The sequence below is a fragment of the Dasypus novemcinctus genome, chromosome 8, assembly GCF_030445035.2.
Source record: "Dasypus novemcinctus isolate mDasNov1 chromosome 8, mDasNov1.1.hap2, whole genome shotgun sequence".
Lineage (NCBI taxonomy): Eukaryota > Metazoa > Chordata > Mammalia > Cingulata > Dasypodidae > Dasypus > Dasypus novemcinctus.
Genome location: NC_080680.1, coordinates 72,757,347 through 72,782,158, shown reverse-complemented (window position 1 = coordinate 72,782,158; position 24,812 = coordinate 72,757,347). Strand labels below are relative to the sequence as shown.

At 37.7% G+C, this 24,812-nt stretch overlaps 1 protein-coding gene across 11 annotated transcripts in view; it reads left to right on the top strand.

The window, feature by feature from the left end:
* LINGO2 (leucine rich repeat and Ig domain containing 2) overlaps positions 1–24,812 on the top strand; it is a 1,371,976-nt gene that overhangs the window by 613,168 nt on the left and 733,996 nt on the right. For 3 of the 11 annotated variants that reach the window (XR_009186820.1, XM_058301962.1, XM_058301963.1), the window contains one exon: positions 20,764–20,868. The exons of the other annotated variants lie outside the window; for them this stretch is intronic. The gene's annotated coding sequence lies outside the window, so the exon portion shown is untranslated. The remainder of the gene's footprint in view (positions 1–20,763; positions 20,869–24,812) is intronic. 11 annotated transcript variants of the gene reach the window in all.

Below are 24,812 nucleotides of genomic sequence, written 5' to 3'. Positions count from 1 at the left end.
ACACATAGCCTAACTATCACAGTCCACCCCTTGCCAACTCAGCAACCATACACATTACCTTAAACCATACTTAGTCTCTAAGTAAAAACAATAACAGACATGCATATATATATTTCCACCTAACAACGTTCGACTCTCCTGCATACAACCGGAAACGCATTAATTCGATACTGAATAGGGTGCAAGTTCTTGGATAATATTCACTCTCAAACTTGACATCCTCAAATATTATAACATGAAATGGATACAACTTGTTATATAATAAGGGGAAGAAGACAAAGAAATTCATTTTGTATACATATACAATCATCATCATCATGAAACAAGGAAGAGAGATTCTTGACCACTGTAGTCCTCATTTCTGCAACTGGTCATGTGGTCGAAGTTCATATTTATCACTACCTTCTTCCACTACCCATTCCATGTTTCCATTACCCCCAGCAAGCACTTCAGCTGGCCATGTTTCTTTGCTTGGTGGGGTGACCCAAACTTTCATTCCTGAAGAGTCTGGGCCATTGTTAGTCCTGCTTAGATTGGGTTGTTGCAATTTTTCATTGACCTTAATCATAGGACATAGCAGTACTACGAGATGCCTTAGAGGATCCCCTGTATTCCAGGTAAACTCTTTTTTATCCCCATTATGTAGATGCAGTTCTATTTTCCCTGGATAGTCAGGATCAATCACTCTGGCCAGAAGAGTAATTCCCTTCTTTCACTGTTGATTCAGAGGTAAGAGGAGCCCCAGGTGGCCAGGTGGCAGTTTTAACTTCCAGTTCAATGGTATCATTGTTGTGTTCCCTGGTGACAGCACTCCTTTTGGGATTAAAACCTGTAGACCAGTAGAGTTTGAGGTTGCAGGGACAGGAAGCAAAAATTTTCCTAGTGGGTCACTAGGGGTAATAGTGAGTGGTGCCAGTCCCATTTCCACCCCTTGATTGCTGGACTCATGGATCCTGGTTGTGGGAGAAACAGCACCACAGAGTAGTACACCACAGAGTAGATTTAGAGCATACATAGCCTCCTGGAGAACATTGTCCCAGCCCTTCAAGGTTTTGCCACCTAGTTGGCAGTGTAATTGAGTCTTTAAAAGGCCACTCCACTGTTCTATTAATCCAGCTGCTTCAGAGTGATGGGGAACATGGTAACACCAGTGAATTCCATGGGCATGTCCCCATTCCTGCACATCATTTGCTATGAAATGGGTTCCTTGATCAGAAGCAATGACGTGTAGAATGCCATGGTGGTAGATAAGACATTCGGTAAGTCCATAGGTGGTAGTTTCAGAAGAAGCATTGTGTGAAGGAAATGCAAACCCATATCCAGAGTATGTGTCTATTCCATTTAAAACAAATCACTGCCCCTTCCATGGTGGAAGTGGTCCAGTGTAGTCCACCTGCCACCAGGTAGCAGGCTGGTCACCTTGAGGAATGGTTCCATATCGGGGGCTGAGTGTGGGTCTCTGCTGCTGGCAGACTGGGTAATCAGCAGTGGCTGTAGCCAAGTCAGTCTTGGTAAGGGGAAGTCCAAGTTGCTGTGCCCATGCATAACCTCCATCCCTACCTCCGTGGCCACTTTGTTCATGAACCCACTGGGAAATGACAAGAGTGGTTGGGCAAAGAGGCTGAGCATTAGCCACAGATCAGGTCATCTTATACACTTGATTATTAATATCTTCCTCTGCTGACGTTACCCTATGGTGAGCATTCATGTGGGGCACAAAAAATTTCATGTTTTTTGCCCACTCAGAAAGGTCAATCCACACACTTCTTCCCCAGACCTCTTTGTCACCAGTTTTCCAATCATGTTCCTTCCAAGTCCCTGACCATCCAGCAAACCATTGGCAACAGCCCATGAATCAGTGTGCAAATGCACCTCTGGCCATTTCTCCTTCCAAGCAAAATGAACAACCAGGTGCACGGCTTGAAGTTTGCCCACTCAGAGAATCTGCCCTCACCACTGTCTTTCAGGGATATCCCAGAAAGGGGCTGCAGTGCTGCAGCTGTCCACTTTCAGGTGGTACCTGCATATCAAGCAGAACCATCTGTAAACCAGGTCCGAGTTTTCTCTTCCTCAGTCAACTGATTGTAAGGGACTCCCCAAGAGGCCAAAGCTGTGGGCTGGGAAAGAGAAGGTAATATGGCAGGGGTAGCGACCACAGGCACTTGGGCTACTTCCTCATGTAACTTACTCGTGCCTTCAGGACACATTTGCGCCCTTTCTCGTATATACAACTTCCACGTTATGGAGTGCAGCTGTGCATGCCCAGACTTATGGTTTGGTGGGTCAGACAATACCCAGCTCATGACAGGCAACTCTGGTCTCATGGTAACTTGATGGCCCATGGTTAAGCGTTCAGTCTCTACTAAGGCCCAGTAGCAGGCCAAAATGTGTTTCTCAAAAGGGGGGTAGTTATCTGCAGAGGATGGCAGAGCTTTGCTCCAAAATTTTAAGGATCTCCATTGTGATTCTCCTATAGGGGCCTACCAAAGGCTCCAGACGGCATCTTTATTTGCTACGGAAACTTCCAGCACCATTGGCTCTGCTGGATCATATGGCCCAAGTGGTAGTGCAGCTTGCACAGCAGCCTGGACCTGATGCAGAGCCTCTTCTTATTCCAGTTCCCAAACAAAACTAGCAGCTTTTCTGGTCACCTGGTAAGTGGGCTGGAGTATCACACCCAAATGAGGACTGTGTTTTCTCCAAAATCTAAAGAGACCAACTAAGCATTGTGCCTCTTTTTTGGTCTTAAGAGGAGCCAGATGTAACAGTTTATCCTTCACTTTAGAAGGAATATCTCGACATGACCCACACCACTGGACACATAGAAATTTCACTAAGGCGGAAGGACCTTGTATTTTAGCTGGATTTATCTCCCATCCTCTTTCACACAAATGCCTTAAGCCTAGAGTCTTTGCTACTTCTTGCTCACTACTTCCTATCAACATGATATCATCAATATAATGGATGAGTATGATGTCTTGTGGGAGGGAGAGACGATCAAGATCCCTGTGGACAATATTATGACATATTATGAGTTGATATACCAGAGGCAGGACAGTGAAGGTATACTGCTGGCCTTGCCAGCTGAAAACAAACTGTTTCTGGTGGTCCTCACTAATAGCAATTGAGAAAAAAGCATTTGCCATATCAACAGCTGCATACCAGGTACCAGGGGATGTGTTGATATGCTCAAGCAATGAAACCACATCTGGGACAGCAGCTGCAATTGGAATCACCACCTGGTTAAGTTTATGATAATCTACTGTTACCCTCCAAAATCCATCTGTTTTCTGTACAGGCCAAATAGGAGAGTCGAATGGGGATGTAGTGGGAATCACCACCCCTGCATCCTTCAAATCCTTGATGATGGCACTAATTTCTGCAATCCCTCCATGAATCCAGTATTGCTTTTGGTTTACTATTTTGCTAGGTAGTGGCAGTTCTAGTGGCTTCCACTTGTCCTTTCCAACCATAATAGCCTTCACTCCACAAGTCAGGGATCCAGTCTGGGGATTATGCCAGTTACTGAGTATGTCTAGTCCAATTATGCATTCTGGAACTGGGGAAATAACCACAGAATGGGCCCAGGGACCCACTGGACCAACTGTGAGATGGACCTGAGCTAAAACGCCATTATTCACCTGACCTCCTTAAGCCCCTACTCTGACTGGTGGACCACAGTGACGTTTTATGTCTCCTGGAATTAATGTCACTTCTGAGGCAGTGTCTAATAATCCCCAAAATGTCTGATCATTTCCCTTTCCCCAGTGCACAGTTACTCTGGGAAAAGGCCATAGATTTCCTTGGGGAAAGGTGGGAAGAAGATGAACAGTATAAATTTGGGACAGTTTAACAGAATCCTTCCCCAGGGAGATCTGGCCTCCTCCTCATTCAAGGGGCTCTGGGTCTGTAAACTGTCTCAAGTCTGGGAATTGATTAAGGGACTATGATTCTCTCCATCTGTAATTTGAGTTAGGGTTTTGTTCATTCGACGGAGAACTCTTCTGTTTATACAGATCCCAAAGAAATTTAGTAGACTACCCGTCTATTTCACTGCTAGGTACCCCAGGATGTATCAGCCAACACCACACTCTAAGTGACTCAGACTATTTTGAGTGCTTTTTTGGATCTGCCTTTCATTGTGGTAACCACGCCCACATTGACTTTGGCGATTAACTGCCGATACTTGACTTTTATGAGACTGACATCTAATCATCCCAACAATGTTTAAGGATTCTAATTCCATCAGTAATATCTGGACTACAGAGAAGAGCAACCACAGAGCTCTTCAGGGAAGATGGAGTTAGTCTTACAAATTTATTCCTCACATTCCTGGTTAAAGGTGTGTCCTCTGGACATTCCTGGGGTAGGTGGGCATCTCTCAAATGGTAAATCCATTCTAGCATTCCAATCTCCCTAAGCCTTTGAATTTCCTTTTCTACTGTATACCAGGGCAAATCTGGCATCTCAACCTCAGACATGCTAGGCCACCTTTTGGCCCATGTTTCAATCAACCACCCAAACAAACTGTTAGAGCCCTTTCTAATCCCTTGAGCTACAGTGTTGAATCTAGAATTTCTCCTAGTGGGCCCATATCAATAAATTCAGCCTGATCCAACTTTATATTCCTTCCACCATTATCCCACACCCTTTGTATCCATTCCCACACATATTGCCCTGATTTCTACCTATGTAAGTTGGAAAACTCATGCCATTCTTTCTGAGTATAACTTACTTCCTCAAGGGTCACACTTTATATTTCACCTTTTGGGGGCTTGTGATTTTAGTCTGGTAATAGGTCTTGAAAACAAGAGAGGTGGTAGGGTGGGTAAGGAGAAGAATTAGAAATGCCTTGCAAGCTACCAACCTCAGAGCATTCTCTTGCATTTTCTTCTGGTGAGACTGGATTAATCTCTTCAGGCAGGGGTTGGAAGGCAGTTTCCTCAGGGCAGACAGGAGGCTCAGCAGTGCATGCTGGAGTTTGGCTGGTACATGCCTCAGGGCTTGGAGGAGGTCCAGACTTCCTGGGGCAGGTGGGAGGCTGGGCAGGGCAGGCTTCAGTTTGGCTGGTACCCACCTCAGAGCAGGAAGTTGTTTTAGACTCCCTGGGGCAGGCTGGAGGCTGGATGATACAAGGTTGACAAAGTGTGGTCTGGACAGGGCAGGCCATGGCAGGCTTATCTGTTAAAGTCTCAGCAGAATTCAGGGTTCCAATGTCTCCATCAGTATCATCATCATCCCATATGTGTCAATCCCAATTCTCTGGATTCCACTCTTTTCCAATCAATGCCTTCACTTTAACTGCAGAAACTCTGTAGGGTTGAGATTTTAGTTTCCTTTGTAACTCCACTACTTGTACAATGAGAGTATGAGTTTAGTTCTCAGATATTTAGAGCCTGTGGCTACAGGAGACAAGGTTTTCTTTCAGAGCACACATAGAAACTTTTGCATCTTCCATTCAGTGTTTAAGTTTCAAATTTGAAGCCTTTAACTCATCTCTTTCTTTTGTAACAGTATCCAGAGTATCTAGGAGGAGCCAGCCAATATCATTACACCGTTTGACTCCACAGAACTCTGTTAAGGTGTTCAAAACACTCTCATCCAGGTTCTTGCTTCTTATAAGCATGGCAGTAGGGGTATCCAGTGATGCTATTTTGCATATCTCGATTGCCAATTTACACCATGGATTGTTTGCAGCCTCTTCGTTATTGGAAAGGGAGTCATTAGTACCCTTGAGTCCAATTAGGGTAGAGAGACTATTGCAAAACTTCCAGAACCACCTCAGATACCCCATATTTAAGACTCTGTTCTTCAAGAACCACTCTTGGTACCAAGCTGTATTAGTCAGGGCTCTCTAGGGAAATAGAATCAACAAGGGCTATCTCTTAATAGTAAGAGATTTATCAGACTCTCTCACGCAGCTGTGGGGATCCACAAGTACAGGTTCTGCAGGCAGGTGCAACCAGGCGCTCTGATGAAAGTCTAGAGAAGATTCTTGACGAGTTCTGGGCGCTGCTGGCTGTCCAAAGATGAGCTGGGAAATTCTCTCTCAATGCTGGAATCACTTTCCCTTTTAAGGGATTCTCCTGATTAGGTTAAACATCACTCATTGCTGATGGCAATCTCCCTGACTGATGTAGTTATAGCCAGCTATCTATGATTTACCACTACAGTAAAGTCAATGGTAAATAAAGTCCATAATTGCCCTTGTATTACAGTTAGCCCAGTGCTTGCTTGACCAAACCACTGGGCACAATTACCTGGCTGAGTTGACACAATAGCCTAACCATCACACCACACAATATTTGACCTTTTGTGACTGGCTTATTTTACTCATCCTCAAGGTTTCTCCATGTTGTCATTTGCCTCCCCAATTGATTTCTTCTTAAGTTGAATAATACTTCATCATATGAATACACCACATCTTATTTATCCTTCCATTGTTTGATGCTTAGGTTTTTCCATATTTTAGCAATTGTGAATACTGCTGTTATGAACATTGGTGTGCAAATACCAGTTCATGTCCTCACTTTCAGTTCTTCCGAATATATTCCTAGGCTCATCAGTCTTAATAAGACACTTTAAAACTTCAGCCTTTTTATGCTTACTGATATAGATATAATCAATAATTTATTCTTACAGGAATATTGGTCTAGTATTTGTGCTTATTTCAAACCTTTACTGATCCTCATGGATTTCTTAAACATGCTAATTGGTCAGTATACAACAGACAGGTAGGAAAGGAGAAATTAAAAATAACCATTTAAAATGCTTTATATGTTGTATATAGACCCATCTTTTCAGTCATCAATGCTTTGTTCAGAAAGGTTTTAATATTTTAATACATATTTTGGAGTTTTGAAGTCAAGGAGCTTGCTTATTTCTTTTTTTTTGGTTTATATCCTCTTCATGGCCCATCCTAGTGCTTTGCTCATGGTAGTAGTTGAATTCCATCAAATCTGGTTTGCATTTGCTGCATGCCATTACTATGGGGTATGGGCAATGGCCAATCAAAATACAACTGTACCTCAATGTATTTGTAGCATGATCTTTTTGCCACCAGAAAAGAGCCTTGAAATGAATTCAGAATACTTTTCTTTTTTGACAGATACAATTCTTTCCCTGTTTCTTTTTATTTTCATAGTTATAGAAGATAAGAAGAAATTGGTAAATCTCCTGCAAACCCTCATACTCTTATCCTTGATACATGAAGCTCTATTAATTTCTTTGAATTTCCATCTATGAAAGCTGAGTTTCTCAAGGAAAGACTTATCTTTGGTCATTCAGAAAGTTGGAAATCAAAATATTTGTCCCCTGAATGATCAAAAGTTTAAATGGTGATGGATCTCTTTGGAAATAGGAGAATAAACAGTAATAATCATTCAACAACTTTTTTAAATTTTGTAACACCATGTGTCAGGCACTATTTTAAGCACTCTACAAATATTTACTTATTATTCATACCATACCTGTAAAATTAGTACTATTATTATCCCCATTCTATAGATAAAGAAACTAATGAATGGAGAGATTAAATGAATTGCCCAAGGTCACTCAGCTGGTAAACATAATATGTTACATAGTAGGTTGTGCTTAATGCCAAAGGCTTACAACAAAAGAATGTTTCTTCTGAATATATAGTCAGCCATGGCAGTGACATGATCATAGCAGAATTAAAAATGTTCCTCTCTGTGCTGTCTTCAAGTCTCCTGTCATTTTATATGTTCATGAGGAGGAATAAGTGAAGAGATGGCCAAAAGTTTAAATGAAAATTTTAAGACTGTATCAAGAAGATTTTAGAGAGAGTGGGAGAAAAAACATCAATTCCTTTCACTAGGAACCTAAATAATTTTGTCACTAAGTCTAAATTTTCTCCTCAGAAAGGTAGATATGTAAGATTAATCTCAGCAGGTCTTTAGTAAACTGGTTCACATCTGGGCCTCCCTCTGGATTCTGATTACATTTTGCCCTACTCTTGTGTGGCACCTACCATCACTGGAATCATTTTATGACTCTGAGTACATGCTCCATATGTAATTTACAATAGAATTTAAAAAGTACAGCACCTAATTAATTCACCAATCAACTGTCAGAGCCTGTGAGCTTTTCTAGTTCACTGTTTTGTTTCCTGTGGGAGAATCAGTATTCCAAAAGTGCCATTTCCGTTATGCTGTGTGTGGTGTTACAGCAGAGCACTAAGTTATGCTGCTTGTTCATGGAAAATATGCCATCCTCATGAGTGTCTTGATGACTTTGTTAAAAAATACCTTTATGCCATCCCTGCTGTCTTGTTCTAATGAATACTGTGGCTCCACAATATAGCAGGGTTTTCACAGTTCCATAATTCAGAAGACAGGAAATCAGCATATCTCAGTATCATACCTGTCCAATTTTCCTTATGCTTCTCTATTTTATCATTAAGGAACTTAATCCCATTTGTCTTTTTCAAAAGGTGATTCCAAAACTATTTCTTTCAGATTTGATTATTTTGAAGACTTTGTCTGCAAGAAATTTCTTAGGGAAATTTTATGGTCAATAGAAATATTCATGGCTACTAAGTATTTCTGGTTTACAAAATTAAAATCAGATAAGCATGTTTTATGAGTAACTTCAGAAGAAAATAACATAGAAAGGAAAGAAATAGTGCTTGTAGAATTTTAGAATCCATATATTTAGGATTACTATCTGCTCTAATGATTGCAGGCTTGAATTTTTTGCCTAGTAGCAAAGCATCCCCGAACTCACTGGGTTAACATAATCATTTGATTATTTCTCACAGACTATGAGTCAGTGGGCAGTTTTGCTGATCCTAGGTTTGACTGATTACAGTTTAGCTTGCTCAAGCATATGAAATCTGATGATGGGTGGGTTGGGCTGGCTGGTCTAGGATGACCTCACTTATTTATTTTGCAATTGGTTGTCTGAGGCACAAGGAAGTACTGGACCACATGCTGTCATCATCCAGCAGGTTAATTGAAGCTAATTCACATGATGGATGACAGGGTTCCAAAACAAAGAATGGAAGCATTCGAGGTCTCTTCGGGTCAACACTTGGCAGTGTCCCAACATTGCTTTTGCTGCCTTTTGTTTCCCTAAGCAAGTTCTAAGGCCAGCCCATACTTGAGGGGCACAAAAAATGGTCCAGGTTTAGTTTGTGCATGATTGTAGAATCAGACTGGTTCCACATCCAAAAGTATTCCTCTTTCTCAATCTAACAGTTCAACCTAACATCAGGAGAGTGGCACATTACATACCATTTCCATCCAAAATCTTCTAATTCTGATGTCACCTCTTTTTATTTATTTAAAGATTTATTGTAATTGAAATATATGAAAGAATATTTTTTTAAAATCTATGAGGTGTAAAACAAACTATACAATGTGTAACATTATGCCCATTATCCAGAGTAAGAAAAAGAAAAACTAAAAGACATCCTGAAATACCTAGTACATCCTTCCCCAATCCAAACCATTTCCTTATCCCCTCAGTTAAAACATGAACTTCATACAAATAAAATCATAGCATTCCTCTGATAGAGCTAGCCAAAATCTGTTTTAGTCTGCTAGGCTTCTGAAATGCAGATACCATGAAATAGGTTGGGTTTTACAGTGGGGATTTATTAGATTACAGGCTTAAAGTTTTTAGGCTATGAAAATGTCCAAATCAAGGCATCAGCAAATGACGCCTTTTCCCTAAAGACTGGCTGCCTGAGATTCTGGATTCCTCTGACAACATGGAAAGGCGCTTGACAGAGTCTGCTATTCTCTCCCTTCTCTTCCTTGTTTCATTTCTTTCAGCCTCTGCCTTCTGTGTCTCTCTCTTTCTCTCTTTATCTCTCTCTGAGTTTCATTCTCTTATAAAGAGCTCTTGTAAGATGATTAAGACTCACTCTCAGCCTTGCCTTTACTGAAGTATCCTAAACAAAAAGTCCTACTTATGGTAGGTTTGCCCCTACTGTAAAGGATTAACTCTAGGAACATACTTTTCTGCAGTTCATAAAGCCTCAAGCCATCACAGTTACTCTATTGAATTTTGGATTTTAGCTGGAGTATTTGTCTATTTATATTTATTGCAACTGTCATTCTATATTATTTATATCTCCCATATGATTTTGTAATTTTTATTTGTCTAACCATTTTTATATTTCTTTGTCTTTTACTTTTTCCTCTTTATTTGCTTTTCATTCCTTCTTGTATCTGGAACCTCCCATCTGTGGTCACTTCCCTCTCCTTGAAGAACTATATTTATATTATCATTTAATCTTGGTTTGTTGGTAGCAAATGCTAAATTTTTACTTGTTTATGAATGTATTTATGTTATCCTCATTATTGTAAGGCATTTTTGTTGAGTATAGTATACTGAGTTGACAGTTATTTTATTTAACACATTCTTGAATTCTGATATTCATTAATACTATTGAAAAGTCAGCTTTCTCTGAAGATGATCAATACCATTAATATTATTTCTTTATCTTTAGTGTCTTGCAGTTTAAGTAGGATAAATCCTGGTATTAATTTCTTTTTATTTATCTTCTATGGAATCTTAGGTAACTCAATCTCTATATTTGTTTCTTTCATCACTTCTGAAAAATTCTCAATTATTGTCTATTTATATATTCCCTATATCAATTTATCTCTATTCTTTCCTTCTGGAAATCCAAAAAGGTAAAAATTAGCATCAGTGTTCCACCTATATAGTTAAGTTCTAATATGTCCTTAATTATTAGTCTATGAATTTTTTCTTTAACTTTTTTTAAAGTTATGATATATTTTCAGACATACAGAAAAGTTGCAAGAATACTAACAATGAATTCCGTGTACATTTACCCAGATTTCTGATCTGTTAACATTTTGACACATTTGCACTATCATTCTATTTCTGAAACATTTAAGGGTAGTTTGAGACATGGTGCCTCTTCAGCCTGAAATACATCCTTATATGTTTCCTGATAAATCAGAACATCTTCTTCCTACCACTGTGAAATTATCAAAATCAGGAAATTAGTATCAATGAGATACTATTAACTAATCTACATGTATTATATTGGTTATCTATTGATGCAATTCCTCCAAAACATAATGGCTTAAAGCAACAGACACTTATCTCACACTTTCTGTGCATCAGGAATCTAGAGTGAGTAAATTAGGTGTTGAGTGTTTTTGTATCATTTATGCAGTTGTACTCTAGGCATTAGTTATCAAAAGATTTGCCTGGATTTATGGTTCCATTTCCAAAATAGCTCACTCACGTAGCTGTTGGCTAGAGACCTTAGTTCTTTACTGGCTTTTGGCAGGAGGCCTCAATTCTTCACCATGTGGACCTATCGATACACCACTTAGTGTCCTTCAACATGGCAGCTAATTTCCATTTCCTTAGAGTGAGCTGTCAAAGAGAGAACATAAGGAGGAAGCAATGATGCCATTTAATGACCTACTCTAGGAAATGTCAGCCCTTTATTTCCATCACCTCCTTTTCATTAAAACTAAATATTAAGTACAGCTCACCTTAAATGGAAGAGGATTTGTACTCTACCTTTTGAAGGGAAGAGCAGGAAACATTTGTGGATATATTTGAAAAACACTACAGACACATTTTCTGTCTGTACAGAATTTGACTACAGTCAAATTTTCCTAATTATCAAAATAATAGTAGCATAATGTACAGCATCACATGTTGCATTCAGTTTTCTTGTCTTCTGTTTTCCTTCTATATCAACCTTTCTTTGTTTTTTATCAAATTGACATTTTGAAGAGTGAAAACAGTTAGTTATTCCTTAGCTTGTCTCTCAGTTTGGGTGTATCTGATGTTTCCTCGTGACTAGAATCAGTAATGCCTTTTAATAGGAGTATTTCAAAGGTAATGTTGTATTCTTTTCCATGCATTGTATCAAGAGACCCATGATGTCAATTTTTCTTTACTGGTAGTCATTTTGGTCACTTTATTAGGTTAATGGCTGTGGTTTCTCTATTACGTAATTACTCTTTTTTTCTTTTCACTTAGTAAGTTGGTTTGAAATATGGTTGTTTTCTTTGTAATAATGAGATACTTTGAGACTATGTAAATATCCTATTTATTCACTGAACTTTAAACATTTATTTTAGAATGAATGTATTCCAAAAAAATAATGAGTTAAGAAACATGTTTCACTTGTGCTTTAATATTTTATCTAACATTTTAGATTGTCTTAAGCATGAGGGTTAATCAGGGTATCTGCTCTGCCAACTGTCATAAACTAAAAAGCATTTCCTTTTTTACACCTATTTTCAAATCCAGTGTTATTTTCCCACCTCTCATAGCTATGACTAGTGTCACTGGGCGTTATGGTTACTATTTACCATATCAAGAGTGTATAGCCTATTCCAAATTTTCACCTAATAGTAACTCAGTAAATTGGATCACCATTAAGCAATAGTAATTTGGAAAAAAATCTACTGATAATCATAGCTAATGATAATTGAGTGCTTGCTGTATTTCAGTATTTTAAATACATTTGCAAGCATTGACTCATTTAATCTTCCCATTATTCTTATGAATGGGATGCTATTGTTATCCAATTTTACTGATTAGAAAGCTAATAAATGCTGAATCAGTGAGTCAAACACATTAGTCTCTTTCCAAAAATTGTACTTGTCACATTATACATTCCTATCATGAATAAGATTCACCAGCTGAAAAGCTATAAGGCATTTGTAAATCTCTATATTAAAGTGAAATCTCCAAGGTATGGGAGGCTCAAGTTTGAAGGAATCATAAAAATCGTTTTCTTTCTTTCCACAATGAAGAACCCAAAGCTTGAAAAATCATAGTTTATATATTAATTAGAATTAGAGTTAAGGCAAAATTTAGATCTCCTGACTAAATTCAGTTCAGTTTCCAACATATCATACTGTAAATGTCTGGTAAATGGAAATAAATAGTCTGTGCTAAATTATTCCAGAAGAAGCACTGCTATAACTCTACAATGTGTATTTCAAAGTTTGACTTCTAAAATGACTAGACTAGTTGTGCTATACATTAATTAAATATGAACTGCTTTTACTTGCTTTCTTAAAATATTAAAGGGCTTTGGGGAAATGATTTGTATGACCCAGGCATTTTTGCACAGATAATCTCGTTAGTTTGAACTTTTTTCTCTTGTTCTAGGAAAAGATATTTGACACACTTTCTCTGCTCATTTATTTGAAAGTAACCCTTATAAGTGTGATTTCTTACCATGCTTTGAAAAATCAAGTAAATAAGATACACAGAGACAAAGGAGAATCATTGTAAATAAATATATATATATTTTTAGTAAAACAATCAAGTTACTTACATGTTTAGTGTTAACATGAAAACCTGATAAACTTATAACACATCATGGTAGTTCTCATTAGTATAACACTTTTGACTTCCAAGGATAGATTATTATTGTTATAATATTTTATAATACACAATTGTTTTTAAAATATTACTCAAGGTAACTTCATTTTGATGGTTTCCTTGTGATTTTTAACAAGGAGTGGTATTCAAAATCTTTCAAAATCTTTAATGAATTAGAAGAAGGAACCAACTAAGTGCAACAGAAATCAACCCAAAACAATTCTGGACAGTATATATTAGCTAAATTTCATCTCTAAAGATCCTTATGAAGGTTTGGAGATAAAGATGCTCTTGTATTTGACTCTCGTATTTGTGTTGTGTTGATTTCCTTGGATTGATTTTTCTACTCAACATCATAACCTCTTCCTAACAATAAAGACAAATTTAAAAGGGAAATAAGTCATAACAAATACTGAGTTTGCAAGCAAGGTGGTGGTGGTTGTCTTTGGGTTGATAGCATTTATGTGTGCTGTGATGGATGTGCCTAGTTCTCTCATAAGGCTAACCCTTCTTTCAAGCACACTAGAGGAATACACTTCTGTTCCCATTACCATCAAATTGGGCCATGTGACTGTCAGTACTAATGGGATCTGATCAGAAATGACTAAGAATATCACATGCAAAATTAAGCCTTTAAAATGAAAGATTCTCCAGCATTCTCTTTCCTTGCCTAGGTGACTGAGGTGGCTTCTTATTCCAGATGTTACAATCACAAGATTCTGGAGCTCCCTGATTAACATGTGGCAGTTATGGTGATGTGGAGCTATGTACACCAGAAAAACATGTTCTTAAACTTAACCCATTCCTGTGGGTGTGAACACATTGTATAGGACATTTTTATGAGATGACTTCAGTTAGGGTATGGCACTACTGGCTTAGGATAGGTCCTTATCCTATTACTGAAGCCCCTATAATATAATGGAAAGTCACACACAGAAAGAAAGCCATGGGGAGCAGCTAAAAGCTGAATATCAGCATAACCCAGGAGAAATGAGAGAATCTAGGAGAGGCCACCATGTGCATTACCATGTGACAGAGAAGCCAAGGACCCAGGACAGCCAGCAGCCAGCCAAGAGCACACAGTCTTGTGGGTGAAAGTTTTGCTTTGATGAGGTCTTGATTTTGGACTTCTACCCTCAAATACATGAGCCAATAAATTCCTGTTGTTTAAGCCAACCCAGTGCATGATATTTGCTTTAGCAGCCAGGAAACTAAAACAGTGATTAAATAGTATTTAAGTTAAATAATTTAATGCCTTCTTAAAATTATAAATTATGGATAGTATATAATATTCTTCTAGATATTATCTTGAGTTTCATCTATATACTTATCAATTAAATGAATATGTTTTTCCTAAATTCAATATATCCTAAGCTTGCACTCCAATCTTCAGATTTCATATTCACACTGTGAGGCTTTGTCTAACATATTGTGGTGGTTGTCTCAAGAGGATTTTGTAAATAAATTTAAATGAATCAAGCTTTTCCCTTCCTTTCTTCTCCTTTCATAAATACTTTGTGTTCTACTTGAGGAGCTACTTCTTTCCTTTTTATCTGTTATTTCAGGAACATGTCATACTAGATATAAAGAAAATGCCAAATTCACTGCCTAAAGAACCAGGCGCATTTTGTGCTCCTTAATTCTGCCAGGTCTGAAAGAAAAAAAAAAGCATGGATTTTTGAGGAATTCTCCTCTAAACTTTTGAGGATAATAATCCATTGTCAAGTATGTAGATTGGAAATGCAGGGATCTCCTTCTATTTGTGTAGCAGTCCGTTCCTTTTAGAGTCTAGGAGCATTGCAAGCCTTCAGCAAGACTTGCGGATGCTGTCAGAAAGAAACAAAAAACTTAGCATAAGCTGTGTCAAGCTTCATTTTGGTAAGACATTTGAAGGTTTTGAAAGATACAAACCCAAAAGTTGGTCTTTTATAAATAAAAAGTAAATAAAAATTGATGAAAAGACATTGACTTAGCAAAATTCAATAAATTATTGTTTAACACCCATGCCCTAAATAATATTAACCTATTCTCAGGGGAGAGGGACAGTGGAAGGGGAAAGAAGGACTGTACAATGATATAACATGCCACTGTTATAATAAATTAGTGGGGAAAAGAGATATATGTACAAATTTTCACCATCCAAGAGAGAATACAATAATGTTTTAGGAACAAAGTTCTTGATAATGGAGTAGAGAGTTTTAAATAAATAATCAAGTGAGGGCTAAGTAACTGTGCATGAATCAGATAACCATGAAAGACTGGATTTGATACAAATAAATAAAGAAGTTAAAGAATACACTGTGAATAAAGATCATAGATGAAAAAGCACTGGGTATTGTATGGGGATGATAAATTGTCAGAGGTTGGAGAGGTTGGACGATTACAGTTGTGTGGAAATGGATGAATCCAGAAATATATATTTGAAGCTCATCATATATGTGAAATGCATAAAATTTGCACTAAAGATGATGGAAAATGGACCCTTTAGAGACTTTAGAGTAGAAAAACCAAATAATATAAAAAAGGCCTTTAAATTTTGGAAATTTAGTTTTAAAAAAATGTAATATACTAATATAGTCATGGAAATTATCACTGGCCTCAAATCTCTTCTCAAGCACAATTTTCAGTCCAGAAATGTTGGATGAAATTTGATGAGTTGGATCAAGGCCTCTGAGAGCTCTGGTGAATATCGTAGGGTTGGTGTCCACAGAACACAGTTACTACCAGCTTCCTCTCTTCTTGTTTCGGTTGATGATGCTCATGGTGATACATGAGCAAACTGTGTCCACAGGTGCTTCATCAAACATTGTGGAAAAGCTGTTAAAAACAGTCAGTAGCCCTCTTCTGTTCCAAACTATGCTTTTCAAATATATTCCATATTAGTAGATCCTTTAAAATGGGCTCATAAGCCAAAAAACAACAAGTAAAATCTACACTTGCTTTCTCCCAATGAATAGTACTCAGAATATTCAGAGAATAATACTGTCACCACCATGGATAGGGAAAATGTCATCCTGTTTATCAGTTTTATATAAGTGCCAGATGGTGTGCTTTTGAGGACATTCAGAAGGGATTCATTGAGTAGGCTTAAGCAGAGAGAAGAGAGTAGTCAGGGTGGGGGAAATGCTAATGAAGTAGAAATTTCAGCAGAAACCAAGTCCTCAGAGTCACATCAGAAGCCCACAGCATTTGCAAAAATATTCTTCTCCTGGGTCTTGCCTAGTAGGGTACATTTGATTCAGACTTGGGGTAAATTCATAGGAATTGGAGGATAAAAGAGGAAATACTCAATCCTCAATGCCCTAGGAACTAGCATTTGAGAATTTGGTGAATTAAATAATGGAACTGATCTGTAAACATGTGGTGTAGCTCTCTGAATGGCAGGTTAATAAGCAACCAAATGTATCCTCTCTGATGAGGAAGGGAAAAATAGTTCATGGGCTACAGAGCCTTTGAGAGGCATGGCAGTTTAGAATGATTTTTGTCTGTTTAATTTTGTTTTGAGAAGTACAGCCTCAGTATTTCAAGACAACTGAGAGCCTCCCAATTTTCTTTCTTTTTTTTTATTATTTTCCTCTCTATGGACTGTCTATCAAACCTGTAATACAACTATCTACCTGGTGAGAATGTTTCCAATAAATTCAACTACTCCATCCTCACTGTTTCGGGGAGGAGCAGCCTCCTCCTGCTGCCCAGCTTTCCTGCTGACCAGAAGCAAAGAAGGCACAGGTCCCTGGTCCAAGCAGGGGCTGCTCGGTCCTCATGTACCTTCTCTTTCACCTTCGGGTATAGACTTTTCTGTTGGTCTTTTTTTCCCCTCACATTTTGCAGTACATCCTGATCTTGGGTTGTTTTTCCCCTCATTAACAATTTTCTTTTCCCTCCCATTCCCAACCAGTGATTAGTTTATAGCATTCACAATTTCTTAACTACTTCCTATTGAGAACTGAGGCAGAATCAGAGAAAACTGAAATAAAATTTTAATATTTTTTTAAATTTCCATGATGCTAAATGATTTACAATTTTTGTTCTATATGTGTGATTTTTTCCTGGAAAAAAGTTTCAACATTGTTATGAGGCAACATAATAATGTAACAGGCTGGAGCAACCTGGATTTCAAGTTCTGCCACTTCCTGAATGAATTTTTTGTGACAAGTTACTTAACCTCTAGTACCTCAGTTTCTTCTTCAGTTAGTTACTATCTTCTACATCTCAGCATTGAGAGGATTAAATTCATTTGAAATGAAAGCAACATATCTGAGCTGTTATAATGGCTCTTACCTCTATTCTTATTTCCATTAATTCTCAACTGTCATTTGGTGTTGGGAGACTATGTTGCAACACCTCGGATCATTCCCTTTTCTTGTGGGTGTGCTTTTTGGCAAAAGAAATATCATATAGTGGACCTTACATCTGCTACAAGAAGTATAGGTGTTACTTTGACTGGAGAAATAGCTATAGAAGTTGAAAAAGCTTAGGGCCATAACTTGTACTATATCCAACACAGTTTTAAGGCTCAGATTTTTAAGTCAGTATGCTGTAGAGAATGACACAAGTGTGCCAAGACCTTGATAAACTCAACCCTCAGAGTGGCTGCACAGAGCCCCAAAGCTGGCCACCTCTGGCCACCAACAGCTTTATCTCTTTGCTCCACTGTGCCTTACAAATATTAGTTTCTATGTATGACATGATAAAATAATTGGGAGACAATGATCTAATGAAACTCTGATAAAATAAGATCAGTTTTGGTAGTCTTTATAACTTGTATACACATACTCACACATTTGCTTTTTTAAATTTTTTTTTTTTTAGGTTTCAACAGATGAATGATCCTAGATATCGATGAAAGATTTAGGGAACTAATCTTTCTACTATAATGTAAGAGGGAGGACAATTGCTTACCTTTCAATTCATTTAAAAGGATTATATATGAAAATTACAGCCAAAAAGCATACATTTTAGAGTGTAGTTAGAAATTATCTTTATTTATTTTAAAGACTTATTTTTATTTATTTCTCCCTGCCTGTTCCCCTTGTACTGATCCTAGGACCTTCTGGAGTGAGAGAAAGGCAATTACTCTCTTGCACCACCTTGGCGAAAGAGAGGTGCCCTGTTCTGCTATGTCTTCGTATTTTTTTCTCCTCTGTGTCTCTTGTTGCCTCATCTTGCTGTGTCACCTCTCTGCATGGGCGAGCACTCCTGCAAGGGGCAGCTTTTCCCACACGAGGCGGCATTCCCACACAGGTGGTTCTCCTGTGCAGGGCCACATTCCCACATGGGTGGGCGCTCTGTATGGGCCAGCTCTCTGCATGGGCCAGCTTGTCCTTACCAGGAGGTCCTGAGCATTGAACCTTGGACTTCCTATATGGTGGACAGGATCCCAATTGTTTGAGCCACATCTGTTTCCCATAAATTATCTTTAAAGGAGTCTGGTTTCCTGGTCCGTGGAATAGGTAAGTGGCAGAGATAGAAATGCAAGCCAAATAACCCTAAAGATTGTGGCAAGCCAGCACTGTACACTATAGACTCTGAGAGAAAGCATGACCTTTTAAAACCTTGATTTTGGACTTCTAGCCTCCCAAACTGTTATACAATGAACTCTTTTTGCTTTAGCCAATTCATTATATGGTATTTGTCATAGGAGCCCTGACATGCTAAGACACATAGAGAAATGAGATAAGTGGGTAATGTGAACAGCATGGTTCTAAGTTTTATTCATGTAAATAAATTTAGCATTGGAATTGTCATAATGGCAAGAATCCATGGTCTCTCATAAAAGATCTGGAGCAACCATAAAGACAATTAAGTTGAATGGACTATATACTGTATTTTATAAAAAGCATCATCAGTCTGAAATTATGGAAGTTTCTTTGCTATCTTATAGAATCTAGCCTGTCCATCTCTGTGCTTGAGAATTATAATAAATTGCTGTCATCCCACAGTAGAATTTTGTGGGTATCATTTTGTGTTTTACTAATAACCCAGGATATTTTTCATTTTGTCTTGTCTTATGCTTCAACATTTCATATTTGCATATTCACTCTTTTGCAGTCTTCTGTTTAGAGAACTTGTTTCTACATCTTGGTCTCATTTTACTTAAATACTCTGGTATGGTTGATTAAGCACGAGCTATATAAGCAATAAAAAGAAAGAAGAAGAAATAACTTCATCAGAATTATTGTCAATAGAAGGTGACATTTGGACTGAAGTAATAATAAAAGTTAAATGGATAGTATATCAAGTTAATGTCTGGCATAATACAAAACTCTGTGGAAGACTTGGTTTATGATGATGTTAGGGGAATCACACATAATCTTGAAAGGCTAGTTATTTTTGAATTCCTGAAGGGCAAGGTAACCTTTGCATAAATGCAACCTACTGAGAGACTAACATGGGATTTTAGTAAATCTGTATAATTTTCTTTGTAATGATGGTGTAATTTTCCATATTCTTTATAATAAATTTACAATTACAAATTCAGGAATAAAATGTATAATTTTCTGCTATAGGGAGCTTGTAGGGAAGGAAGTACGTTATAAAGCATTATTTATAAAGCCATGTCCAAAGACAAGAAACAATTCTAAATCATTAATGCTAATTATGTCAGTCACTCACAAAAACTTATATAGTATTAGAAGAAATATACTCATTAAAGCTCAAAAGATGTAGGTATAGGTAAATAAAAGGATATATTATTTTAGCCAGTTGGAAATAAGCACTAGGAAATTTTATCCTAAGGTTAGAGTAGCAAGAATACTTTATTATGGGAAATAGAGGTGTTTCAAACACATCTCTAGTATTTTGAATGCAATAGATGATGGAAAAACCAATTGTTCCCAAAATGTATCTCCATGTATCATTTTTGAGCGGTAGTAAAAGGCTGTGCGCATGATATTTGCATATTCAAGGTTTCAATAACAGAAGCAGCAGCAGCAGCAGCAGCAGCATAGGCTGTCTCTGAGACAAAGGTAAATGTGAAGTCTTTTTTCTCCGTTGAAAGATTGTAGAAAAGGGATGCTGAAAATAAACTAGGGAGGGCCTTTCTCACCTCATTCTAGAATAGTGATGCTCAAATTTCCAGAAACTGAAATGGTGCATTTAAAGTGCTTTAACTTGATTAAGTCATAATTACTAAATTCACTTTGAATTGGTATGTAAACTGGAAATACTAATTTTTGAACAAAGATTTTTTCCAGTGATCTGAATGCTTATATGCGCTGTCAAGATCAAACTATTTTTGCCTAGTAAGAAACTACATAGGGAACATATTTGTCCTTCAGAAAACTACTTTCACGGTATATATAAAAAAGGTATAAGAGTGGCTTAATGGTGTATTTCATTTTACACAGTAGAGAATGGAACTTATCAAGCCCTCCAAATCCTCTATCTTTCTCTCTTTAACAGTTTATATACCTGGATGCTTGACAAAAGAGAGCTTCCCTAGATCTCATGAACCAATTTAACTGTTCTCTCTCATCCTTTCTGCTGACACATATCACATTGGAACAGGTTAGTATTAACATTAGTTAAAGACTGCTCTTGTTGTTGTTAAAAAAAAACATTGTTTTCTTCCACTTTCTCAATTAGCCCAGCTCTGTAAGTCATTGAATTTTTATTGTGTAAACCTCAACTTGCTTAGTATTAAAATTCCATATTCCCAATCTTTCAAGGATTTTTCTTGCAGTTTGATCCATGCCATTAAAACAACTGTCCCAGCATTTTAGCTTAATTTCTCTAATCTCAAAAGAGATCCTAGCTAATAAATAGCATAGATACATATTTCTAGATGGTATAGTTGGAGGGCCAATATTTCCATGGGCTTCTCACTTTGAGGAAAATATGCAAACATAGATTGCTAGAGTGCTTCCCTGGGAGTCCATGAAGATTTTCTCGGCAAAATAAAAATGCTGATTTATGAAGGACATATTATGAGTCAGTCAACATTATCAGATATTTACCTACAGTTTCTACTTTGATCTTGACAACAATTGAATGTGATAGGTGTTATTAAATCCATTTCGAAATTAACAAACTCTAGATCAGAGAATTTAAGATAAATAGGTTCCTAACTTATTGAGATGCTCAGTATTCAATTCAAGCCTCTGGCAAAAAAGCTTGGCCTCTAACCAGTGTGTACATTGCCTCTGAGACAGATACTTAATGATACTTGGAGATTGGCTTCATTCTGCACTCCTGAGACCAATTTGAGCCTGCCTTGGTTATCTACCCCATGACACACTTTTTACTGAGAACTTGATTTTGTTCTGATTTAAGACATTGTTTTCATTAGATGAGGCTACCCAGGTCTTTGAAAAGACTCAGTAGCACTTATTATGTAGCCTGCAATTTCCTTGCCTAACTTTATCTTGGCAAACAATCTCCTTATATTATCTATCTATAGGTTTGCCTTCTAATGAGAGAGTCTTTGGTCTCCAAGGATGGACTGTATACAGCTTACAGTTCTGAGGCTGTGAAAATGTCCAAATCAGTGTGTGATCAGAGATGCTGTCTCACCAAAGGTTGACTGCTGGTAATGCCAGGACTACTGCCACGTGGTAAGGCACAATGGCAGCTCTGCTGAGGTCTCTACCTTGCCTTCCAGGCATAGTTTCTCCCTGAGATCAGCTGTGGGAAAACAGGCACTGGCTTCCTCTCTGTCAGTCTCTTGGGGGTTTCTGTCCTCAATTGTTTTCAGCCTCAGGCCACCAGAAACACTCTCTCAGCCTCTCAGGGTACCCCTGTCTCTGCTCCTTTATTCTGTATGTCTCTACTTTAAGTCCTCTGTTTATAAAGGACTCTAACAAGAGGAGCAAGACCCACTGGGTCATGCCTTACTGAAGCAATCCAATCAAAGATTCCCAACTAAATCCAATCCAATCAAAGGGCCCCAAACCACTAGAATGGATTAGTTCTAAGAACATGATCCCTTCTGGGATCCACAAAAAGCTTCAAACTGTCACATAAACCATCTTCTCCCTGTCTTTGAACTATTGGATAACCATATCTGTCACAATGAAGTAACTGGGACCCTTCTCTCCTACTAATTTGCAACTATCAATAAGTCCAGATATTTCAATGTTTCAAGTATAATCAAAATCTGTTTAAATTTTCCTCTGTAAAGAGCAATTTATGGTTTGATATGCTTCTTAATGTCTAGTAGTAGAAATATCTAATATAGAAATTTAACTATTTCCTTGATTATTTCACAAAGAACCTGCTATTTTTACATGCCATGATCTTTACTGTGGGATAAAGATGACTAAGAGTATTTTCTTTATCCTAATTTGAATGATAATTATGTTCATAAATTGAACTGCTCAAAATTCATTATGGTTGATCACTGTGGGTTCTAAACAGATATGAGAGGCATTGTGTTGTGTCCAGTTCCCATTGCAGTAACTAACTCAGTCCCTTTCTCTGCCATCAATTACCCTATGGTATTAGTCAGCCAAAGGGGTGCTGATGCGAAATACCAGAGGTATGTTGGTTTTTATAAAGGGTATTTATTTGGGGTAGAAGCTTACAGTTACCAGGCCATAATTCATAAGTTATTTTTCTTACCAGTCTGTTGCCACATGTTGGGGCAAGATGGCTGCTGACGTTCAGTCTTCCTCTTCCTTTTAAGTCTCCATGGGCCTCGCTTCTTCACTATCAGCTGCAGGCTGGGATAAGTCTCATCTTTCTCCCAGGGCTTGTTTCTCTCCAGGATCAACTGCTCTGTTTTCTCCACAAGGTCAATTGTAGACTATCAGGTGAACAGCTCGTCTGTCTTCCCAGGGCCTCTGGCTCATAACCAAGCCCCTCTGTGTGTTTACTTACTGAGCTCCAGCTCAAAATTCCAACCTCCCTTCTCTGTGGTGCAGTTTCTCTGTGAGTCCCCACCCATCACTCAACATCCTACTGATGTGGCCTAATCAAAGCGTTAATCATTATTTAATCAGGTAAAAGGAAATCTTGGAGTCCAGTATAATCTAATATGCCCAGAGGGACAGACCAGTTTACAAACATTATCCAATGTCTCTTTTTGGAATTCATAAACAATATCAAACTGCTATACCTACCATGGTTGAAAAAATAATGATTTAAAGAATAGGCTATAAACAAAGCAGCTAGAATTTGGCACCATCTGATAAGAGCATGGTATTATGTTGGCAAGATTGGTACCAGGTGTATTAGTCAGCCAAAGGGGTGCTGATGAAAAGTACCAGAAATCTGTTGACTTTTATAAAAGGTATTTATTTGGGGTAAAAGCTTACAGTCACAAGACCATAAAGAGTCCAACTCAAGATATCATTAGAGGTACTTTCTCACATAAAGTCATTTGCCACATGTTGAAGCAAGATGGTGGGTGATATCTGCTAGGGTTCATCCTTCCTTCTTCCTCTTAAGACTCCATGTTCCCAGCTTTTTCTGATCTCAGCTGTATCCTGGGATAAGACTCGTCTCTCAGGACTTCTCAACCACTTTGTTCTCTTCAGCTGCAAACTGTCAGGCTCATCTCTCTTCCCAGGTTCTCTGCCTTGTCTGTGGTGCTGTCTCTCTTCCTCTGTATTATTCTCTGTGTATCTACTTCCATGCATTTCTTCTCCTCTGGGAGACTCTGTTTTATCAACCCACCAAGGACATGGGGACTCAACTCTGTATACCCTAATAATGTGGTGGAATCAAAGCCCTAATCTTAGCATAATTTAATCAAAGACATCTCAGCTGAATCTAATACAATCAAAGGGTATCACACCCAGAGGAAGAGACCAGTTTACAAACATAATTAGTATCTTTTTTTGTAATTCACAAATAATGTCAAATTGCCATACCAGGGCTTTTATCAAACTAACAGATATGCCCTAAACTTATTTAACATGAGTTATAAAGGCATGCCACCTTCAAATTGGTTTAATTTTAAAATTTTGATATTTTTCCTTTGATAAGTCCATTATGTTTTATATCACATAGCAATGATTTTTCCTTTTTAAATATTAGGAAGCCTTTGAAATGTCAAATATTTACTCTCAAGATCAGTCATCTGTCATCATTTCATTAATAATACATATATATACATGTATATAAAACTTTCAGTAACTTTTGTTTGGGAAAGCATAACAGGACACACAATCTGTCAGAGATTCAGCAATGTTTTTATATCATTTTACACTCCACTGGTTGAAACAGTCCTTACATATGACTTAAAGATAACAGAGCCTAAATATACCATATACATAATTTCTATACCATCATACACATATGAAGTCATGGACCTCTTCCTATATCTATGTGTCCCAAACCTATTTCCTTAAATCAGGTTTAAGATTCCCATTCCACAATCGATTTTGTACTCACAGAATTTTGATAGATTTTAACTATATTGTGAGACTACAGGAGAAATCACTCAAGTCCAGTCACAATTTATGCATACATTAGATGTTGTCTGCTTTAATCACCATCTAAATAATTTA